Source organism: Aquarana catesbeiana, linkage group LG04 (genome assembly GCF_042186555.1).
Source record: "Aquarana catesbeiana isolate 2022-GZ linkage group LG04, ASM4218655v1, whole genome shotgun sequence".
In the NCBI taxonomy this organism is placed as follows: domain Eukaryota; kingdom Metazoa; phylum Chordata; class Amphibia; order Anura; family Ranidae; genus Aquarana; species Aquarana catesbeiana.
Window position 1 is genome coordinate 490,435,379 of NC_133327.1, and position 10,405 is coordinate 490,445,783.

Below are 10,405 nucleotides of genomic sequence, written 5' to 3' on the forward strand. Positions count from 1 at the left end.
TACGTAGTTTAAGGTTAAACCTCTTTTCTTCTAATTTTAATGAGTGGCCACGAGTCTTGTTACACTCCCTTCTGCGAAAAAGTTTTATCCCTATTGTGGGGTCACCAGTATGGTATTTGTATATTTAAATCATATCCCCTCTCAAGCGTCTCTTCTCCAGAGAGAATAAGTTCAGTGCTCGCAACCTTTCCTCATAACTAATATCCTCCAGACCCTTTATTAGCTTTGTTGCCCTTCTTTGTATTCACTCCATTTCCAGTACATCCTTCCTGAGGACTGGTGCCCAGAACTGGACAGCATACTCTAGGTGCGGCCGGACCAGAGTCTTGTAGAGCGGGAGAATTATCGTTTTATCTCTGGAGTTGATCCCCTTTTTAATGCATGCCAATATTCTGTTTGCTTTGTTAGCAGCAGTTTGGCATTGCATGCCATTGCTGAGCCTATCATCTACTAGGACCCCCAGGTCCTTTTCCATCCTAGATTCCCCCAGAGGTTCTCCCCCCAGTGTATAGATTGCATTCATATTTTTGCCACCCAGATGCATTATTTTACATTTTTCTACATTAAACCTCATTTGCCATGTAGTTGCCCACCCCATTAATTTGTTCAGATCTTGTTGCAAGGTTTCCACATCCTGCGGAGAAGTTATTGCCCTGCTTAGCATAGTATTATCCACAAATACAGAGATTGAACTGTTTACCCCATTCTCCAGGTCGTTTATGAACAAATTAAATAGGATTGGTCCCAGCACAGAACCCTGGGGGACCCCACTACCCACCCCTGACCATTCCGAGTACTCACCATTTATCACCACCCTTTGAACTTGCCCTGGTAGCCAGTTTTCAATCCATGTACTCACCCTATGGTCCATGCCAACGGACCTTATTTTGTACAGTAAACGGGGAACTGTGTCAAATGCTTTTGCAAAATCCAGACACACCACGTCTACGGGCCTTCCTTTATCTAGATGACAACTCACCTCCTCATAGAAGGTTAATAGATTGGTTTGGCAAGAACGATTCTTCATGAATCCATGCTGATTACTGCTAATGATTCTCATTACTAAAATCTTGTATATAGTTCCTTATCTCCTCCAAAAGTTTACATACTATTGATGTTAGGCTAACTGGTCTGTAGATCCCAGGGATGTATTTTGGGCCCTTTTAAAATATTGATGCTACACTGGCTTTTCTCCAATCAGCTGGTACCATTCCAGTCAAATAAAAAACTTTATTTTTTTACACACATGCATGCGTGAGATTAGACACTGGGACAAGTGGAAAGGGTGGAAGTACAGAGCTACTCGGACGCAGAAGACTTTACTTAATATGGTAGCAGTTGCACCAGTAAACGAAGATATAAAATAACACTTTAAAAAAACTAGGAAACATGAAGGTGTTTAAAAGTAATGCTAACTGTTTTAAAAAGCTCTACTGCACATTATTTTAAAAAGGAGCTGTGAAGGCTTTGAGTTTACTAATGCTTTAAAGAGTTACTTAACCCACAACAGTAAAATCAGCCTGTATATTTGTTTTGGGAGGGTGCATGTGATCAGCACAGGACCAATCAGCACTGTCCAGACAGAGGATCAGGGGTCATGCAGCCTCATAGGACAGTCTGAGGTGAATGAAAACTCCTCCTCCAAAGTTTTAACCAGTGCTTGGCTGGACACTGATATAAGTCACACGACTGCTATATACTGCTGATGAGAAAAGATATTTTGCAGTTTATATTTACTAAAATAAATTGCATTTACATATTCTGTGTACTGTGGGAGACCAGATATAGTTAATGCAGGGTCCTGGGTTTAGTAACACTTTAAACTTACTGCTATTTACCGCCGTCCTTTGCTCTCCCGTTCCACTGCACGTGCTGCGCTGGAGAAGAGGGTGCACACCTTCAGAACCCCAGAGCACTTGACCCACCTTTGCTGGTTCCAAAAATTGATAGCAAGCTCACGGCTGCAGCAGCCTTGAGCTTGCTTCAAACCCCTGAATACCAGGATGTTTATAAATGTCCTTTGGTAGACATGGGGTTAAGAACCAGATCTGGTTTCAGGTTGACTTGACAGATAAATCCAGAGACAATGTTTGCTATATGACAATCTCTTCATCCTCCGCCTCAATATAGCTAGTGTGAGGACAACAATCAAGGATGTCACAGAAGACATTCAAAAATGCACAAAAACATTACAATACAACTACGCAACAAATGCTTTTTTATCTCTCTCTCTCTCAATTAACCCACAAACAGGAAAAGGAAGTGATGGAGGAAAGAGCCTAATAGGGCATGTAAAACTATCAGAAAAATTCAATTGCATGCACATAAAAACGCACCTTATAACGCATGTAAAAGTGTGAAAACGCACGTCACTGCATATGCATTTAATGCCTGTTTTCATGCACATACAGTAAGTCCTTAAACTGAATTGCGAACAAAACATGTTTTCAATAACAAAATGCTTTCTTTCATTATGACATACAGTGCCTTGCAAAAGTATTCACCCCCCCCCCCCCCCTTGGCATTTTTCATGTTTTGTTGCTTCACAACCTGGAATTAACATGGATTGTTTGAGGATTTGCATCATTTAATTTACAGAACATGCCCACAACTTTGAAGATGTGTTCTTTTTTTATTGTGAAGCAAACAACAAATAGGACAAAATAACAGAAAAAGTCAATGTGCATAACTATTCACCCCCTAAGTCAATACTTATGCCTTTTCGCAAACTCAAAACGTGCCATTTTGTTTTTTGCTGAAAGTAATGGCTTTATTCTGGCCACTCTGCCATAAAGCCCAACTCTATGGAGTGTACGGCTTATTGTCATCCTATGTACAGATACTCCAGTCTCTGCTGTGGAGCTCTGCAGCTCCTCCAGGGTTACCTTAGGTCTCTGTGCTGCCTCTCTGATTAATGCCCCCCTTGCCCGGTCTGTGAGTTTTGGTGTGCGGCCGTCTCTTGGCAGGTTTGCTCTTGTGCCATGTTCTTTCCATTTGGTTATGATAGATTTGATGGTGCTCCTAGGGATCATCAAAGATTTGGATATTTTTTTATAACCTAACCCTGACTTGTACTTCTCAACAACATTGTCCCTTACTTGTTTGGGAAGCTCCTTGGTTTTCATGGCAGTGTTTGGTTAGTGGTGCCTCTTGCTTAGGTGTTGCAGCCTCTGGGGCCTTTAACAAAGGTGTGTATATGTAATGACAGATCATGTGACACTTAGATTGCACACAGGTGGACATCATTTCACTAATTATGTGATTTCTGAAGGTAATTGGTTGCACCAGAGCTTTTTATGGGCTTCATAACAAAGGGGGTGAATACATACGCACATGCCAATTATCATTTTTTTATTTCTGAAAAATAGTTTTATGTATATATTTTTATAATTTTACTTCACCAACTTTGACTATTGTGTTCTGATCCATCACATATAATTCAGATTAAAAAAACATTGAACTAAAGGCTGTAATGTAACAAAATAGGTAAAAAGGGGGGTGAATACTTTTGCAAGGCACTGTACCATATGTAACTTTTTAAAAACATGAACATGAACTAATATAATTTTACTTTTTGTATTGTATGCTATTTTTATGTATATTGGAGCATTATTCAGTGTAATATTTATCGGACTAGCCAATGTGACAATACGGTAAAATACTACATTTGCATTTTACTGCATACAAAAACGCATGCAAGCATGCATACAAAGCCACACATTGAAAGTGAAGAGTGGTGTAAACTAGCCCTTTACATAGTTAAGTTTAAAAGAAAACACAAGGCCATCCAGTTCAACCAATAAGTTCCATAGTTAAAGAGGTTCTTCACCTTAGAAATAAATGTAAATACTGTAGCTGCTGACTTTTACACTTACTTGTCTAGGGATCAAGCACTGTCATCACTTGGGCCTGATCTCTGCCGGTCTTTGGGACCCAGGTGCTGGTACGTCTACTAAGGGAGGCCTTGACTCCTTGCGGCTTCACAGCCAGCTTTGCACTGTGTATGCGTGAGCCATGCTACACTTTGTGAATGGTCCCCCAGCCTTCTGGGACCTATGACGTGTCTCAGAAGGCTGCGGGCAAAGAAAGTAGGGGGAACTTCGGCTCAGACCTCCAAGCAGAAGTGGGAGCTGGTACCTCTCAGAACTAGGTACTCGCTTCCCCCCAAAAAAATTATTGTGCCAAATATGGTAGAGGAGGGTAGAGGAGGGGGGAGGACATAGTGGAATGTCCCCTTTAGGACATTGAGCTCAATATAATAAACTTTCCCAAGTAAACTATTTGTTAAAATTCTTACATCAGCACTTAAAGTAGCTTTGCTTACAAAAAAGGAATATGATTATTTAAAGGTAGAAGAATACATTATACCAACATTTTATATCACCCCTAAACAAAAATGTGAGCAAACCATCAGGACGACCTATTGTCTCAGGTATAGGAGGCCCGGTAGAAAGGGTAGGAAAATATGTAGACAAATGTATTAAACATCTGATAAGAGAACTGCCTTTGTCTGTGCTTGACTCAGCAGATATCTTAAGAAGATTAAAAGATCTTACAATACCTGATGATTATGACCTGGCGGGAGTAGATGTGGAGTCTCTGTACTCCTCCATCCCACATGAGGTGGGGGTACATGCGGTGTCCCAATGGCTGGATACATGTCATTGACTGATGGGTTATCAGAATGCCATCTTGAGACCCATTGTATCTGAAATGCGTTTTCAGCTTGTGCGGCTTATAGTGCCATCTTTGTGAGTTTAATACCTTAACGTTTTTTATATATTATTAAACATTTTAAACAAAGAGCACTAGATTCTGCCTTCCTTCTTTTGCATATCCATCATATTTGGTGAGATGATCGGGGTTTTATCCAATGTGAATAAGCGATTTAATGGAGGAAAGTAATTACCAGCACCACACCAGTCCTCTCTATTATCCCCAGAGGGAAACACTGCTGATTTGACTCAGATGTGAGGTGAGCAGCCTGTGATACTGGTGAAGGAAAGCACAAGCAGTTTGGATTTTTGCACCGTTGATGTATTGATTTTTTTAAATCACTTCAATCAGTCACAGATATTATATATGAACTTTCAGTAATATATGTTTATTGATTACCATTTTTACACTTTTATTATTATTATTGATGTTTTTTATAGCGCAGCACTATCTATTGATTATCAGAATAAACTGTTGGTGGAATTCTTGGAATTGGTATGGAATAACAACTATTTTGTGTTTAATCAAAGGTATTACCGCCAACTGCCTGCTTACATCTGGGATGGTGGAAAAAAGAGGAGGTATATACTCACCTAGCATTTGGGGGAACATGTCATGCTATGGGTTTGCTATATTGATGATGTGCTGGTGGTGTGGAGGGTCCCTAGAGCAATTTACTAGATACATTTTGGACCTCAATAATATTAACAGAAATATCTACCTTACATTTAAGGTGGATCTGCACCAAATTTAATTCTTAGATCTATTGATCTGTAAGGAGGGAGCAAAAATAAAGACCTAAACCTTTAGGAAACCTACTGTCGACAACACCCTCCTCCACGCCACCAGCCATCATCTATGGCCCCAAATTAGAGGTATCCCTACATGACAATTTCTGAGAATTAGTAGAAACTGTTCGAATCTCAAGGACTTCCACAATAAAAGTACAGAGCTTAGACAGATTCAGGGCTTGGGTTACCCCAACTCTGTTATTAGAGAAGGTATGGTAAAGGCACTAAATGAAAGCAGAGAAAGTGTTCTTGGGCTCGAAAAAAGTGACAAAAATGCCCTACCTGAACCTAAATTGGAAAGAATTGGAGTAGTAACAACTTATGGAACTCATTGGAACCAGCTTAAAACAGTTCTTAATAAGCATTGACATATTCTCCTTTTGAATAATCTAATAACCAAGCAAGCCCCGACCATAGGAGATGCACTTGTTCAGAGTGAATATATGAAAACAGAAAAACCTAATGTGCTAACGTAACTTGCCAGACCCTTAAACGGCATGTATCCCTGTGGATACTGTAGTGTATGCAAATATGTAGTAAAAACAAAATCTTTTAGTGACTTGGAGGGGAAACAAACCTACCAAATTTGAACATTTATCAACTGCTCCTCCAGTTTTATTGTGTATCAGATTACATGCCTATGTAGGAAGATATAAAGTAGCTCAAAAAAGTGAGTAAACCCCTCACATTTTTGTAAATATTTTATTATATCTTTTCATGTGACAACACTGATAAAATGACACTTTGCTACAATGTAAAGTAGTGAGTGTACAGCTTGTATAACAGTGTCAATTTGCTGCCCCCTCAAAATAACTCAACACACAGCCACTAAAGCGGAGTTCCACCCATTTAAAAGTCAGCAGCTACAAAAAGTGTAGCTGCTGACTTTTAACTACTTCCCACCCTGCGCATAAATGGCCTTTTCTCATTCTGAGTGGACGGTCAGGAACGTCCCTCAGAACGAGTGCTCACAGCGTGGCCACGAGGTGCGCTGCGGCTCGATTCTGTGATCATTCTGATCACAGGATCCAGCTGAGCAGAGATCGGGATATGGACGCTGTGATTGGCCCTCCCAAACACCTGACGGCTGTGTCCACCACAGCCGTCACAATGTAAACAGAGACGCGTGTCTCTGTGACAGGTCTCCCTGCCGAGCTCAGTGAGAGCTCAGTGCGGGGGGGGGGGGGGGGGTCTGCAGATCTGTGACAGCTCTCTGTGTGAGGATGATTTTACACAGAGAGCTGTTACAGATCACCCCACAAAGTACACCAAGCACCACTGACATACACCTGTCCCTATACACATTTCAGTGTCCCAATAAAAAGATCTGTCTGTCCCCCATCACTGCCAACACCAAATAAACACTTATTATTTGGTTATTTTTACCAAAGAAATGTAGAAGCATAATTTTTGGTCAAAATTTATCAAGAGAAATTACATATTTGCAAAATTTTATAACAGAAACTAAGAAAATGCATTTTTTTTGAAAATTTTCAGTCTTTTTTTATTTGTAGCGTAAAAAATAAAAACCCCAGCAGTGATTAAATACCACCAAAAAAGCTCTATTTGTGTGAAAAAAAATGATAAAAATGTAATTTGGGTACAGTGTTACATGACCGCGCAATTGTGTTTTATGTAAAAACAGGCTCCCCCCCCAAAAAAATGACATGCCAAATGTGGCATGTCAGGGGGTCACCAGCACTTAAAGAGGAAGTTCAATTTCTGGGTGGAACTCCGCTTTAATGTCTAAACCGCTGGCAACAAAATTGAGTACACCCCTAAGTGGAAATGTCCAAATTGGGCCGAATTAGCCATTTTCCCTCCCCGATGTTATGTGACTACTTAGTGTTACAAGGTCTCAGGTGTGAATTGGGAGCAGGTGTGTTAAATTTGATGTTATCACTCTCACTCTATCATTCTGGTCACTGGAAGTTCAACATGGCACCTCATGGCAAAGAACTCTCTGAGGATCTGACAAAAAAAATGTGTTGCTCTACATAAAGATGGCCTAGGCTATAAGAAGATTGCCAAGACCCTGAAACTGAACTGTACCATGGTGACCAAGACCATACAGCGGTTTAACAGGACAGGTTCCATTCAGAATAGGCCTCGCCATGGTCTACCAAAGAAACTGAGTGCACGTGCTCAGCATCATATGCAGAGGTTGTCTTTGGGAAATAGATGTATGAGTGCTGCCAGCATTGCTGCAGAGTAGGGATGAGCCAAACACCCCCCTATTCGGTTTGCACCAGCAGAACTTGCGAACAGGCAAAAAATTTGTTCAAAAACGCGAACACCGTTAAAGTCTATGGGACACAAACATGAATAATCAAAAGTGCTAATTTTAAAGGCTTATAGGCAAGTTATTGTCATAAAAAGTGTTTGGGGACCTGGGTCCTGCCCCAGGGGACATGGATCAATGCAAAAAAAAGTTTTAAAAATGTCAGTTTTTTCTAGAGCAGTGATTTTAATAATGCCTAAAGTTAAACAATAAAAGTGTAATATTCCTTTAAATTTCGTACCTGGGGGGTGTCTATAGTATGCCTGTAAAGGGGCGCATGTTTCCCGTTTTTAGAACAGTCTGACAGCAAAATGACATTTCAAAGGAAAAAAAGTCATTTAAAACTACTCGCGGCTATTAATGAATTGCCGGTCCGACAATACACATAAAAGTTCATTGATAAAAACGGTCAGGGAATTCCCCACAGGGGAACCCCGAACCAAAATTAAAAAAAAATAATGGCGTGGGGTCCCCCTCAAAATCTATACCAGACCCTTCAGGTCTGGTATGGATTTTAAGAGGAACCCCGCGCCAAAATTAAAAAAAAAAACGGCGTGGGGTCCCCCCAAAAATCCATACCAGACCCTTATCTGTGCATGCAACCTGGCAGGCCGCAGGAAAAGAGGGGGGGACGAGAGAGCGCCCCCCCCTCCTGAACCGTACCAAGCCACATGCCCTCAACATTGGGAGAGTGCTTTGGTGTAGCCCCCCAAAACACCTTGTCCCCATGTTGATGAGAACAAGGGCCTCATCCCCACAACCCTGGCCGGTGGTTGTGGGGGTCTGCGGGCGGGGGGCTTATTGGAATTTGGAAGCCTCCTTTAACAAGGGGACCCCCAGATCCCAGCCCTCCCCCCTGTGTGAAATGGTAGGGGGGTACAAAAGTACCCCTACCATTTCACTAAAAATGACAATTCCTTTATTTAAATGCTTCCTCTTTCTTCTATCTTCCTTCAGTTTCTTCCTCCATCTTCTTCTTCTTCTGGTTCTTCTGGTTCTTCTGGTTCTTCCTCTGTTGTTCCCATCATGGATGCGGAGCGGCCCGAAAAGAAGATGAAGACAAGAAGATGAAGAGAAGAAGATGAAGAGAGAAGCGTCACACAGTGGGAGCCTCCCTCCATGCCATCATGGATGCGGAGCGGCCCGAGGAGAAGAAGGGAAGAAGACGCCGACGCCGCGGAGGAAGATGCCGGACAAGAACACCGGAGCAAGAACCAGAAGAACCAGAAGAAGAAGAAGATGGAGGAAGAAAACGAAGGAAGATAGAAGAAAGAAGAAGCATTTAAATAAAGGAATTGTCAAAAACTGTCTCTTGTCATTTTTAACATTTTTGACACCGGGGGGGCCGGGATCTGGGGGTCCCCTTGTTAAAGGGGGCTTCCATATTCCGATAAGCCCCCCGCCCGCAGACCCCCACAACCACCGGCCAGGGTTGTGGGGATGAGGCCCTTGTCTTCATCAACATGGGGACAAGGTGTTTTGGGGGGCTACCACAAAGCACCCTCCCAATGTTGAGGGCATGTGGCCTGGTGCGGTTCAGGAGGGGGGGGCTCTCTCATCCCCCCTCTTTTCCTGCGGCCTGCCAAGTTGCGTGCTCGGATAAGGGTCTGGTATGGATTTTTGGGGGGACCCCACGCCGTTTTTTTTTTTGGGCGCGGGGTTCCCCTTAAAATCCATACCAGACCTGAAGGGCCTGGTATGGAATTTAGAGGGACCCCCCACGTCATTTTTTTTTTTTTAATTTTGGTTTGGGGTTCCCTTGTGGGGAATTCACATGCCGTTTTGATCAATGAACTTTTATGTGTATTGTCGGACCGGCAATTCATTAATAGCCGCGAGTAGTTTAAATGACTTTTTTTCCTTTGAAATGTCATTTTGCTGTCAGACTGTTCTAAACACTGGAAACATGCGCCCCTTTACAGGCATACTATAGACACCCCCCAGGTACGAAATCTAAAGGGATATTACACTTTTATTGTTTCACTTTAAGCATTATTAAAATCACAGCTCCCGAAAAAACGTCCATTTTTAAAACTTTTTTTGCATTGATCCATGTCCCCTGGGGCAGGACCCAGGTCCCCAAACACTTTTTATGACAATACCATGAATATAAGCCTTTAAAATTAGCACTTTTGATTTCTCCCATAGACTTTTAAAGGGTGTTCCGCGGCATTCGAATTTGCCGCGAACACCCCAAATTGTTTGCTGTTCAGCGAACTGGCGAACAACCGATGTTCGAGTCGAACATGAGTTTGACTCGAACTCGAAGCTCATCCCTACTGCAGAGGTTGAAGGGGTGGGGGGTCAGCCTGTCAGTGCTCAGACCATATGCCGCACACTGCATCAAATTGGTCTGCATGGCTGTCATCTCAAAAGAAAGCCTCTTCTAAAGATAATGCACAAGAAAACCCGCAAACAGTTTGCTGAAGACAAGAAGACTAAGGACATGGATTACTGGAACCATGTCCTGTGGTCTGACAAGACCAAGGTAAACTTATTTGGTTCAGATGTGTCAGAAACCATGAATCAGACTGAGACAGAAGTGCAGTGAATGACACATTTAATAATAATAAAAAGGTAAACAATGTAAGCGTAGTCAATACATAGTCAGAGTTCA